At 37.5% G+C, this 13,681-nt stretch overlaps 3 long non-coding RNA genes across 7 annotated transcripts; 2 read left to right on the forward strand and 1 right to left on the reverse strand.

Annotated features, from left to right (window-relative positions):
* Positions 1 to 2,453: 2,453 nt before the first annotated feature.
* On the forward strand, positions 2,454 to 6,476 carry LOC137076181 (uncharacterized). Of its 3 annotated transcripts, XR_010905229.1 has the most exons (5): positions 4,035 to 4,087; positions 4,184 to 4,317; positions 4,506 to 4,760; positions 5,735 to 5,909; positions 6,430 to 6,476. It is a non-coding gene; the product is annotated as an uncharacterized lncRNA (long non-coding RNA). The 3 variants fall into 3 exon arrangements; XR_010905228.1 differs by lacking the exons at positions 4,035 to 4,087; positions 5,735 to 5,909 and adding an exon at positions 2,454 to 2,614; XR_010905227.1 differs by lacking the exon at positions 5,735 to 5,909.
* A 237-nt stretch (positions 6,477 to 6,713) lies between these two features.
* On the forward strand, positions 6,714 to 9,066 carry LOC137076183 (uncharacterized). Its single transcript, XR_010905233.1, has 3 exons — positions 6,714 to 8,029; positions 8,123 to 8,299; positions 9,030 to 9,066. It is a non-coding gene; the product is annotated as an uncharacterized lncRNA (long non-coding RNA).
* A 1,298-nt stretch (positions 9,067 to 10,364) lies between these two features.
* LOC137076182 (uncharacterized) lies at positions 10,365 to 13,448 on the reverse strand. Of its 3 annotated transcripts, none has more exons than XR_010905232.1 (8): positions 13,318 to 13,448; positions 12,156 to 12,235; positions 11,911 to 12,031; positions 11,544 to 11,643; positions 11,296 to 11,380; positions 10,987 to 11,027; positions 10,659 to 10,883; positions 10,365 to 10,501 (listed from the first exon to the last, which is right to left on the reverse strand). It is a non-coding gene; the product is annotated as an uncharacterized lncRNA (long non-coding RNA). The 3 variants fall into 3 exon arrangements; XR_010905230.1 differs by having other exon boundaries at positions 10,987 to 11,088; XR_010905231.1 differs by lacking the exon at positions 12,156 to 12,235 and having other exon boundaries at positions 10,987 to 11,088; positions 11,911 to 12,096; positions 13,318 to 13,366.
* Positions 13,449 to 13,681: the final 233 nt, after the last annotated feature.

Here is a 13,681-nt window from a genome sequence, read left to right on the forward strand (position 1 = left end):
AATTTCTCTGCTGCTAATAGCCCTCGGTGGATATAATTAAACCGGAGCATTTTGTGGTATGGGAAGCTAATTTTCAGCAGATATTAACCCTGTCATAGACTTGAACGTCTGGTCTTAGGCTCTTATGTCCTAACTCCTAAGAGATCCCGGTTAAGGTGCGGTCACATTTACTCGGCACATTTCGCAGGCGAAATCCAGTAGGAATCCGGAGTTTCGCGTTAGAGTGAAAAAGTTATTTATTTATTTATTTATTTTTTAAAATATATGTACATATGTACAACAACAACAAAACAACAAATAGTTAGGTCTAACCCTGCTGAGAGTATTTCTAATAGAGTGGTGCAGGTATGGCGTCACATTGTATGCCAATCAGCAGTTAGCTTCACACTAGCTTTGTTTCCATCCAAAGTTGCAAATGTACCTTCTATGCAAAATTGCAATATCGCATAGCTTAATCATTTTCATATATAATAGGCTAAATTATTTGCGTCTCAATGAAATTGTGGTCTTGCTTTTAGACGCAGATGCTGCTGTTTGGGAACGCAGTCATGAAAGCAGTTCTAGGAGTTAAATATACCAAGCATCTGTGACCACAGACTTTTAAATGACCAAAACAGCATTTCAGATGCTTTGCATGGATCCAACTCAAACGAGCACATACGTTTTTTTTATGCACATTTTTAGTATTTACGCGCATCTTAGCATTTCCATTCATGCGAAATCCCAAAATGCGCATAAAAATAGGTGGATGGAAACATAGCTACTGATTACCTCGATAAAACCCAATAGGCTTTTGGATTATCGCAAAAAAACAAAATAAAAAAACTAGCTCTGTGATGAACAAAATTTTATGTGAGTATCATAAACTTTTGTTTACCAAGATAATTATCACAGATGAACACAACTTTTATGAATTTTGAAGCCTAAATGCATTCACCAGAATTAAAAAGCGAATGGTAGGCCTAGGCGTGACCTGTTACATTGTGTGTTTATTTTACTTTGCAAAAAGCAGCATAAAAAACACATTTTTGAGAAGAGCTCAACAACAACAGAATCTCATTATCACATCTTTACATATAGCCTACCCCCTATAACGTTTCTGATAACAGAAAAACAGAATAAAATAATATAAATAAGGCCTACACTAAATATTTTTTCATTTAAATTAGCAAATTAAGATGACCAAAGAAAAATACACTGAATCAGTTTAAAGCTTTGAAGAACCAGAATATGTGAATATGAACATGGTGATTCATTGATTCGTCGCTCTGTTGAGAATGTCTTGTCTGGTTGAAATGGTCGCGTTTTTGGAACCAGCATACCAGTACCTCGAGTAAGCGAGGTTGGGTTAATCAACCGAGAGTTCAAGTTCAAAGTGGTGCTTTCTGGAATACACCACAGGAAACAGCTGTGAGAAGTACACACATGATACTTCTACTTTACTAAACTCAAGGGGGTAATCTAGCACTCGAAAAGCGTTCCACCCATAGGGGCGGCCATTGCTAACCAAGCCATCACCTGCTGTTAGCGTTCCATTGACTCCCATTCATTTTTGAGTCACTTTGACAGTGAATAACTACATCTGAGGCGTTTAAAGACTTAATTTGCCCATTGTTTATTTATAACGAAACATGACAATGCATAAAAGGCTCCATTACCTTGTATCTTACACTATCATCCCATAGAAGCTGTTTTTGTAAAAATAGGCTAACGTTTGCATCATAATCAACAGTTGAGAAATTACCGTTTAGACAGGAGGAGACGCTCGCAGGCAATCTTTTACTGTCTATGAGACAGTCAGGGGGACGTGGAGACATAAAGTCCGAAAAAGTCAAGGGAGACGCATGGGAAGAAGCCCATAGTGAGCCAAAAGCAATGGGACAAAACATTTTAACAACGTGATTCAGATTTCCCTATCCACAACTACTAGAAGACTTACAACTGTCAGACAGGTTGCTCACGTCACATCTACGTCATCAAGCTCAGTCTGAGCCTGTGCAATACGCTCAGCCATCAGGAAGTGAGTGCCTCTAATTGACTTCACATTTCGCTGTTGAAGTCTATGGTCGCTGTGTCCTTTTCTTTTACTGTCTATGAGTAAACTTTACCAAAACTTTAGTACGAAAGAATCGTGTAAAACCCAATAGGGGAGAGTGGGGCAGAGAGAGATACAAATATGACGTAATAATCGGAAAAAATAAATAAAATAATATTATGTTGAATTTTACATAGTTCTGAATTATAATTTTTAAATATTGAACATTAAAACATTTCAGATGTGTTATATTTCAAATGTTTAATGTCGAAATTGTATAGACGTATTTTAAAACAGCAGATTTTTTTTTGTTCTGAACTAGATATGGATATATTCCGTTGTTAAAAATACAGATTCAAGATTTCAGATGAAGAAATATTCAGAGATAACATTGTAAAACTCAGAACGCAGAAATTCAGATCAGAAAGTAGGCCAGAGGTCATCATCAGGGAAGAGTAGAGGATCTCAGAGAAGTCGAACAAACGGAGCATTTTGGCCAATTACAGCTGCAGGTAATTTTCTGGCGTGGTGGCGGCTCGAGCGGTCGCCAGGCATTCTGTGATAATGAATCGTCCTGAGGTAAGGGATTCTGACACATTTATGATTTATATTAGGTTAGCACGTGGAACATTTATCTAAACGGTCTCTGGTGTTTGTTTTAAAGTATATTTGGGGGGAAAGTATGGGACCGTGTGTGATGTTAGGGATTTGACGTAACGTCGCGCCACATTAATATTTTATCATATTGTATTTATTGTGATATAGACAATATTACCGACAATAATATCACTGATAATAACCAAGGAACGTTATAATCCTATTGTTTTTTTGTCGCGGACGCGACGCGTGGGGCTCACGTCCAGTAACGTTAAGCGTCACTCATAATTAAAATTAATGTAATTCTGCTTCATTCTGTGATTGGAATCCACATCAGATCCAAGTTTTCTGTCAGACTGCGAGATAAAATGATTCTGTTTAAGCTTTTACGGTCTATGGTATAAACTGTGTTTACAGGACAGTGACGTTGTCAAATCAGCCAGGCACTTGTTGTCTTTGCTGACTTCAGGCACTAGCTGGTCCCAGCAGGAGAACGCTGTATATGTTTTTTTTTTTTTTAAGGATAGTTTACGAAAAAATAAATTCCTGTTATGTATATGCATTTATAAATACATAGTTTTGTTGAAATGACTCAAAATGATGATTCAGGCAGCGTCCATAGGCAGCACACGGTTCAGCAGAGGGCCAGCATCCAACTGAGATGACCTGCTGGTTTTGCAACCTTTATTTTTTATTTAATTTAATACTGACATAAAGGAACATGCCATTAGTTAATGGTAGTTATTTCTAACTGTGCTTTTTGCCAACTGGTAATTTCCGTGGGTTTTTTAGCAAAGGACGGTGTAAAAGGCGAATGCTGTCACAGATCCCTAGTAAACCTGCAAAAATATTGCCGGTTTATTTTTATTTGCTGCCTCACCAATATGAGCGAACGCCTAAAGAGAGTGAGCAACAACATTCAAGCTGGGTTGGGACGAAAGACAATGCATGGATGAAAATGCAACATTGGGAAGTATGTGAATTTAATGCTGTCTCATATCTTAAAATTGTCTTTTGCAAAGTGCAAGGGTCAATTAGTACCTCTGTATATGGGCACTGAGGTGCTTATAAGTACATTGCTACAATTAAAAGGTTACTTCACCCCACATTAATTCTGTCTGTCCATTGACAGCTACTTGATCGATTGGAAAGATAATCTATATGAAATGAGAGTGCTTAAAGATGTGTGTTGTACAGCACGTTTGAGCTTCCTCAAGAGGTTTGTTTTCGTGCTTCATTCAGATTCTTAAGACCTTCTGTTTATTTTAGCTGCTCACTTTTTAAATTTGAGTAAAAGCTTAAATATGAATTAAATTAAATTCATTATAACGCTAGCGAGTCTCTTCAAGTAGCTACCTATGTAAGACTCAGATTTCTTCACACATCTTCATTTGTGTCTTACAGGTGTGGAAAGAGATGAGGGTGGGTAATTAATGACAGAATTGACATTTTGGGGTGAACATTTTGCAGTTGAAACTATCTGATATTTGATTTTGAATCAGTGTTCTTTACTGAAAATAAAGCCTTAATGGCTACCCTGTTTTGCCTTAGGTATGTGCCCAGCTGAAGGAGCCTACCCCAAATTTCAAGAAATAAAAGGAGGTTGGTTTATCTATAAATCTTCAGGTAACCATCAGGAATATAGTGATGCACTTATTACAACAACAAAACATCTGACTTTTAAGGTAAGTAATCACTAATAACTTATTTCTGGTGCAATTCTACATTTGTTTTGGAAATAATACCTTTGTGCCAAGCTTTAAACATTTAATAAAAACTACCTAATTGTTTCAAAAGCTGATCCTGAACAAAAAAAAAATCTAATTCCATTAGCATGTTTTTGTTTTGTATATATATATTATTTGTTTTTAAGGAGGATGGGGCTCCTGGAAGCTCATTCTTATACCACCCGATGAGAGTGTGTGTGGTTACAGTGCCAAGCATTTGAAGTTCTTTGCATAGCTCCTCATCAGATTGCACTGGACACCACTGCTCTTCCGCCCAAATCCGAAAGTTTTAAGGACATGCCGAGAGAGGTGTCAAAAGTGTGGAATCGAATATACCTTAGTAATTTTCACAGCACATAAAGTCTTGTGCTACCAGTGACGAGGCAGAACAGACCAAACAAGTAAGATATAAATTTATTTAACTTAAAACATTTTTTGCAAGTTTAGTAAGATATTTTTCAATAAGTTTTAGAGCTGTGTGCGTGTGTGCAGGGATGGAAATTAGCACCCGCCACCAGCCAAATGCGGGTGATTTTGAGTTTTGGCGGGTAAACTCGCTTCACCTACCGGCCACCGTGGCGGGTAAATAAAAATTGCATACTGTTTCACCCCTTTGTAAACTTTAATGCATGCGAGTGCGACCGTATGTCCGAATATGACCAGTCGTTTTCGCCGTCATTACCCGGATGTAGTGCCAGAAGACGTGAATAAGAACTTGCACGCGCTGAGAGAAGATCCGTCACTGTGCATCATCTGCGCGCACACGTCTCACAGCACGCAAATATTGAGTTCTCTTTCAAGTCTTGCGCTTAAACTTACAAACTCACACAAGAAGTAAGCCAACATGTCCATCTTGATGAGTATCCTAGCAGACAGTATGAATATGCCTCAAGTGAACTGTATACAGTCGAGAAAGATGAGCATATCCCTGCACTAGCTTTTAAAGGGGCAGTAGCCTTTACTGCTGTCTGTTTAATGTCAAACAAAATTACATCACTCACTGCTCTTGATTGAATAGCTTTTGTAAGTTTAATAAGGATTCATCTTTAATTTAAACGGTTAAATATGCAGTTATTTTACATTTGATTACTTTATACAATTTCTGTACCTTTCTGCAGGCCATTAGGCCTTTACATTATTATTTAATGCACACATGAGTGAGGTCAAGTTAAACATTTTAGTTTGAATTTTATTTTATACTGTGGATTGTTGCAATGTGCTAAATAAATATTTGCATAATTTGTAATTGATTTATTATTTGAAACTTTAATATGAATTAATGCAATTCCAATACCTTGATTTTTAGTAAAGTTACACAGTCATAGCATAAGTCATAAATGCAATGGTACTAATAATTGGCATAATTTCTTTTTAGTGTTTTGGTTTCGGCCAAGAATTTTTATTTCTGTGCATCCCTACTGACAATGTTCTGCTCGGTGTGTCGTCAACACGCTTCAGAAGATGCCAAAACTAATAGTTTCATTGTTGGGACTAAAAACCTAAAACTGGAAGCCATAAAAGACCACAAATCATCCAAATGCCACATCCAGGTAAAAAAAAAAAAAAGAGAGAGCACAGAGCCCTACTCATTTAATGAAATGTATATCAGTTCATGGTTTGTGTGTGTATAAGAGAAAATGTCAGTATTTCATTGAGACTTGAGATTAAATAAACTGCTTAAGTATTGTAGAGCTTGTAGTATTAATTTTTCACATGCAGTTACACATTGTCGGTTAAAAACAAGAAAGGGGCTGGTAAAAACATGGAGTGGCTGGTAGATTTTGAAATCCACCAGCCACAGTGGCCGGTGGACAAAAAAGTTAATTTCCATCCCTGCGTGTGTGTGAGAAGTGAAAGAAAAAATCAGCCAAAATGGAACATTCTTTTATTATCATGTCACTCATAACCTGGCTGTACATTAGCTGAACACACACACATTTGGATGTTTAATTTTTTCCACATCTAGTGATTATCAGTCTTCAGTATAAAATTGTTAAAGACGGTCATATATGCTTGGAACAACACATGAGTAAAGCATTTATATTTATATATTTTGTTTGTTTACTGTAGGCCACTTGCCCCATCAGTCAAAAAGAAATATCTGTTGTAATGGAGATGTGACAGGTGAGGAAAATGTTTTGTTTGACAGTTAATTTTAGGTAGCCTGACAACAAGCCAGACCCGCATCAAGATGTTTGGTCTGGAAACTCACCATAGACAGGGCTCAATCCGAGGGGCGGGATAAACGGTTGTCTTTCAAACTCCCTCTGCACGCGATAGGATAGCACTACAACCAACCAGAGCAACGACGAAGCTTGAAGCGGAGCTAGCTGATAGATTAAACTTTTGAGTATCCGGTTGTCAAAACTCTGACCACATCTTCCTTTTTAAAGAATGATTTCAGGACCATTCTTTTTAACTCCAAGTCTTCCAGAGTTGCGGCCAAAGCCGATTAGAAAGACCCCGGCTCGCCAGCTTCTTTGTTTACAAGTAGCACAACTCTGCCATCATTATGTTAAGCCCCACCCACGGACTCTACATGATGTGATTGGCCCGACCAGAGTTTGGTTTTTCTAGCTCACACGTCTATGGGCAGTTGCTAGACGACACTCGCGGCAGAATAATTTGCTTAAATTTATTTGAATAAATGTGCCTATGAAAGAACCTTCTACATCTGAATTTTCTGTTTAGGTGATACATACTGGTAATCATTAGCCTGACAAGCCAGACCCACATCAAGATGTTTGGTCTGGAAACTCACCATAGACAGGGCTCAATCCGAGGGGCGGGATAAACGGTTGTCTTTCAAACTCCCTCTGCACGCGATAGGATAGCGCAACAACCAACCAGAGCAACGAAGGTGAAGCAGAGCTTGTTGATAGATTAAACATTCGCCGTATCCGGTCGGCAAAACCCCGAACACATCTTCGCTTCTTAAGAATGACTTCAGTGCCGTTCTTTTCTCAGAGAAAAGCTTAACTCCAAGTCTTCCAGAGTCGCGATCAAAGCCGATTCGAAAGACCGCCGTTCGCCAGCTTCTGTGTTTACTAGAAGCACGCAAACGTAACTCGGCCGTCGTCATTATGGCCCCAGAAGGGTATTGAGAGTTGCTAGACGAGATTAGATTTGCTGCCGCTAGGGTGCGTCTAGATTTCTAGGCTAGGTAATCATTCAAATTCAGCTGAAGCTACTTTTTTTTCTTTTCTGAAAAAGTTTTGAAATGGAACTGAAGCGTAATCATTTCTGAGATGTAACACTAAAGTAGTAGAATACACAATTAGCTTCATCTGATTTGTTGACATGATGCTTCTACGTGTTTTGCAGATTGGAAAATTGAACTAGATCAAAATAAAGTAGCATTGTTGTAAACAAAGGAAATAATTTGCCAACATGAGACTGGAAAGTCCCTCTTGATGACCATGGATGCGAGAATTGACAAGGAAGATCAAGATGGAGAACTTGCATTCTGCAAACAAAACAGTGTAGAATGGGCATGCCCTGTGAAGTGCAAACTCTAGTTAACAAATGTTAATATGTTTATTAAGTGGCATTTCTTTCCGTTTTTTCTTTTTTTTAATGGCTGTTTCTTTTGTTTGCTGGACCATTCCTGTAAACTGTTGTTACATTCAAGGGATGCAGAGGCTTCCGCATGGTTTCAATTTGAACTTCGGTATGTCAACTATTTATTATAGAACATTGATTATGGTATTTTGTTTATTCTTTGAATCCAAAATGTTACTTTAAGCCCATTGTTTTAAAACAGGAAATACTGCAAGGACATGTCTCTTTGAAGGTGAACCAGGTCATCTTTTTCCATCTCCATCACTTCTTGTTAAAGTGAGCTGTTCCTAGTTCCAGGACGAATGATAGGACATTCATTCCTACATGGTGAACCTCGGCTGGCTGGAGTCAGCCAAGCAATACTCCGCTCATCCTATCGGTAAATAAAATTGCTATACACAATTATCTATACACAAGTGATGCATGTGTATAGATAATAAAATTGAGATATTTTTACATTTTAAAATGTAATTTATTCCTGTGATCAAAGCATCATTTTCGACATAACGCCGGTCTTCAGTGGCACATGATCATTCAGAAATCATTCTAATACGCTCAAGAAACATTTTTATTGATGTTGGGCGAAAAAATTTCTTTTCAGGGTTATCGAAGAATTGAAAAGTTCAAAAGAAGAGCAATTATGTGAAATAGAAAGTGTTTGCAACATTATAAATGACTTTACTGTGACTTGATCAATTTAATGCACACTTGATGAATAAGAGTATTTTTCCACAAAAAACAAAACACTGACCCTGAACTTTTGAACAATAGCTTTCCATTTTAGAAAATTACTGTTCTTTTGAACTTTTCTATTTATCAAATAACCCTAAACAACTATTTCAATATTGACAATAATCATAAATGTTTCTTGAGCAGCTAATCATATCAGAATGATTTCTGAAGGATCATGTGACACTGAAGACTGGAGTAAGGATTAATTCAGCTTTAATCACAGGAATAAATTACACTTAGAAAATGTATTTTAAATTGTAAAAATATTTCACACAATAATACAGTTTCTGTATTTTGGATCAAGTAAAAGAACCCTTTGTGATCAAGAGACACGTGTGTGTGTTATTGTTGTAACAGAAATGTATAATTGTTTCCAGATGCTCTTCCCTGTATCTGCTGGTCCTCTGTTCACAGATGGACGTCACATCTCTGGGTATTTGTGTCACTTCATTAAGACTGGTGTAAATCTTAACATTTGTTTTAATTTAGGTCTGCATTTAACATACTTGATACAATTTGCTTTAATTTAACAATGACTACATGTTTGACCAGGATTATATAATGGTGTTGTGGCAGGGATGACATCAGCAAAGACCATTTCATCACTTTTTCTTTCAAGATTTTCATAAGGGGTTTTATAATTTGAGTAAAATGAACACAGGCTTTTAACATAATTTAATGACCCTTTCTTCTTCAATGTAGTGCACAAACCCATACTGAAAAGATGAATTAAGCATTTGTTTTTTAATTTTTTTAAAATAAAAATAGGAACTTTGAGCATTTGTTCTACAATACCCTAAAAGTTCATGTCATGTTCAGCAGATTTTATTTAACTCAAGGACCTCATTATGCCCCATAAAGAAAATCTTGAGGGAACCAGGGGTGGGGTATTGCCATCAGACTACATCCTCTTTCTTAAATAGTAAATAGGCAAGACTGACTGTTAAGAAGAACAAGTACTTTAATGCCTAATACATCATTTTTTTCTTTTCTTTATCTAGGAACCAGTTATGACCTTAAGCACTTGGTAAAGGTTTGGCTGGGGTGGGAAGTGCCGGAAAGATGGTAGTGGAAGTTGTTAATGCTGACATGCCGAAGTCTTCCACTTGCTTCAACACGCTACGCTTACCAGGTCATTACACAGATTTCAGCCATTTTAAGGACAAGCTCCTTATGTGCATTGGCACTTGAGTTTGGAATTGTTTAAATATAAAATTCAACACAGCTGACAAGACACCATGTCTGTAAGTTACAGTACCATAGTTTGACCTGTTGGTACATTGATTTTGATGCAACTAATCTATGCACGTGTATTATAGAAACGGGTCTTGGGGAAGTTATATTTACATTCAGTTCCAGCAGGTAATGTGTCCAGTTGGTTTGGACTTTAGATATGTGAAATCTGATACAGATGACACAGACCATGTCTATAAATTACTGTAAGTCACAGCACCACAGTTTGTGTTGTTTGGACGTGTGTAGTATTGCATCAAATTCAATGTCCAAACAACATTGGACAGCTAAAGAGCTTTAAAACCATCCTTCTATAATGAAAGTTCTTAAAATACGCATTGAATGTTATAGTTGAATTACTCATCAAATTATTTCAAGTCAGTTCCAGCAGTTCAGGTGCTGTCATTACACAAATGCTTGGCAAAACTCCACTGCAGCCATGTAAATGTCTGTCTATCCCATGGGATTGTGATGGTGACCTAGGATCCACTGTGCCCTTCAGTGCTGTAAATTGCTCTGGTGTAAGTGGCTGTTCTACAGTAGGGACATTAACTCCAACACTTTCATCAGGAGGCAATCCACTGCTTTCCAAATCAATATCAGTAATATTCAGTTCCTGAGTAAACAAAATATTACTTTACAAATGGCGTACAATCTCAGTTCCTATATCTGTTCAAAATACATTTTTATGGTTACTAGAATGCCATTAAATGCCAATGAATAAAATATTTGAATACTTGTGACCCCATGGCTTTAAGTTTGCACATTAATACCTCTTCATTTTGTAGATCGTTAACTGGACAGATGCTTTAACCCAATTCCCAGAGCTGGTTCGGAGATGTGTTATTCTTAAAGGGTGATTATCCCATCTCAGAAACTGTTTATATCACCTGGTAGCCTTGGTAGGAATGTACAGTGGCAACAGAAGACGTGTTTGGTCTGCAATATGAAGGTAGTTGGCTTCCTCAAGCTAGGTACACACATCCACAGTGTCTAGTCTATAACAAAGCATAAAGATCATATGCAATTTAATGGTTTAAACCAACATTTGGAGAATAAAGCACAAGGTTACATAGTAGAGATTTATCTGCAACATCATACCTTTGGGTGTAGACACTTTCCTGAAAATAAACTGCATCTCCCTGTGCCACAAATTGTGAACATTAAACGTGCAATATCCACATTCTCAACTCCATGGTCCCCCTTTGACCCAATAATATTAAAGTTGGTCAGTACAATGTTTTACTACTTAACCCAGTACTCATTTATACAGCTTAATTAACACACACATCAGTGGTCATAACATTATGACCACTGACAGGGAAAGTGAACAATAATTTCTATAATAATCTATTTGTCACAGGACCTGTTTAAAAAAAAAAAAAAACAAAAAAAAAAAAAAACACTCACCCTCAAATATTTCCAAACCTGAATGAATTTATTTCTTCAGCAGAAATAGTTTAGGGGTATCTTTGACTTCCATTGTGTTTTGTACCTAGTACAAGAAAAAAACTCAGGAGAGTAAATTTACTGAATTTTCTTTTTTGGATGAACTATCCCTTAAGTCATGTTCGTAGTGGGGAAATGTCTACCACAATACCCATAGAATATAGCAAGCATATGTATTTTTATCTTTATTACTCTATACCACAACTTGCCTGAGAGGTAAGCCATATCTTTCTGCAGACTCTTGGAAGAAGGTCAGTGCAGTTGAGACTGAATTGTTTGTGGCAGCACCAAGGTACATTATCTGTAAAACTAAAAATAATGATATTAGTTCTACTTATCTGGTACATAAACAATTCAAATGTTGCTTTACACTCTACAACAAAGAATAAGAAGAGAGAGGGGGAAAAAAAACAAGACAAACCCCTCCAACCAAGACAAAGTTATACCGAAAATCACAGGCATTTGACCAGGGTTCTCAACTGGCCCTCAAGATTCACTTTTCTGCAGAGTTTAGCTCCTGCCTTGGTTAAAGGGATAGTTCACTTTGAAATTAAATTTTGATATGTTTTAGCTTACCTCATGGGCATCCGAGATGTAGGAGTATTTGTTTCCCCAGTAGGCCTAGTTTCAATTTTGATCATTTTAGGTCAAACCGTTCTTGTCTGTGCCTCACATAATGCAGGTCTATGGTCACCACCTCAAAGAGCATACACAGAGAAGTCCACATTAAACAATCCCCCATCGTAAGTACACGCTGATGGCCTAAGACACGAAACGAGCGGTTTGTGTGAGAAAACGAACAGTATTTATATCGTTTTTACCTCTTGTACACCACTACGTCCGACTGATCCGAGGGCGCGTGTGGTTTCCTGGTGTGACATTCGCGCATTCTGGCTGTAGTCTGCGCAAGCATGTGAAAAAAAAAAGACCTTTCGTCAATTTGCCATTCTCCCATCTTGCACACAGGGACAAGTGCCACGGCTTTGTCCTAATAAAGCCTCATTTACAACAAACAATTCACGTCTGGATGAGCAAAAGGGCCTTGATTGTAACCCACAACAAATTAGAATATAAAAAGTGTCCTGAGTGCCAGGAGGTGTAACACGGTGAGAAGTCTGCAGATGTCATGTGTCGTCGTGCCATACCACCTTTGAAGAGGAGCGTGAGAAAGGAGGGAGAGGCGCCTTTGCTGAAAACCCCCAGGAAATTACCAGTTGGCAAAAAGCACAGTTAGAAATAACTACCATTAACTAATGGCATGCTCCTTTATGTCAGTATTAAATTAAATAAAAAATAAAGGTTGCAAAACCAGGTCATCTCAGTTGGATGCTGGCCCTCTGCTGAACCGTGAGCTGCCTATGGACGCTGCCTGAATCATCATTTTGAGTCATTTCAACAAAACTATGCATTTACAAATGCATATACATACCAGGAATTTCTTTAAAGGAACTATCCTTTTTTAAATAAAAAAAACATGCGTTATCCTGCTGGGACCAGTTAGTGCCTGAAGTCAGCAAAGACAAGAAGTGCCTGGCTGATTTGACAACGTCACTGTTCTTTGAACACAGTTTATACCATAGACCGTAAAAGTTTAAACAGAATCATTTTATCTCGCAGTCTGACAGAAAACTTGGATCTGATGTGGATTCCAATCACAGAATGAAGCAGAATTACATTAATTTTAATTATAAGTGACGCTTAACGTTACTGGACGTGAGCCCCACGCGTCGCGTCCGCGACAAAAAAACAATACGATTATAACGTTCCTTGGTTATTATCAGTGATATTATTGTCGGTAATAATGTCTATATCACAATAAATACAATAAAATATGAATGTGGCGCGACGATACGTCAAAACCCTAACATCACACGGTCCCATACTTTCACCCCAAATATACTTTAAAACAAACACCAGAGACCGTTTAGATAAATGTTCCACGTGCTAACCTAATATAATCATAAATGTGTCAGAATCCCTTACCTCAGGACGATTCATTATCACAGAATGCCTGGCGACCGCTCGAGCCGCCACCACGCCAGAAAAAATTACCTGCAGCTGTAATTGGCCAAAATGCTCCGTTTGTTCGACTTCTCTGAGATCCTCTATTCTTCCCTGATGATGACCTCTGACCTACTTTCTGTAAGATCTGAATTTCTGCGTTCTAAAATGGTTCTGAGTTTTAGAATATTGTCTCCTAATATTTCTTCATCTGAAATCTGGACTGTCTAATAATTCCCGAAATACCTGTGTAATAATTCAGAACAAAATATCTGCTGTTTTGAAATACATGTCTAACGTTATACAATTTCGACATTAAAATATTTCAGATGTGTTACATTTCAAA

The sequence above is a fragment of the Pseudorasbora parva genome, chromosome 5, assembly GCF_024679245.1.
Source record: "Pseudorasbora parva isolate DD20220531a chromosome 5, ASM2467924v1, whole genome shotgun sequence".
In the NCBI taxonomy this organism is placed as follows: Eukaryota; Metazoa; Chordata; class Actinopteri; order Cypriniformes; family Gobionidae; genus Pseudorasbora; species Pseudorasbora parva.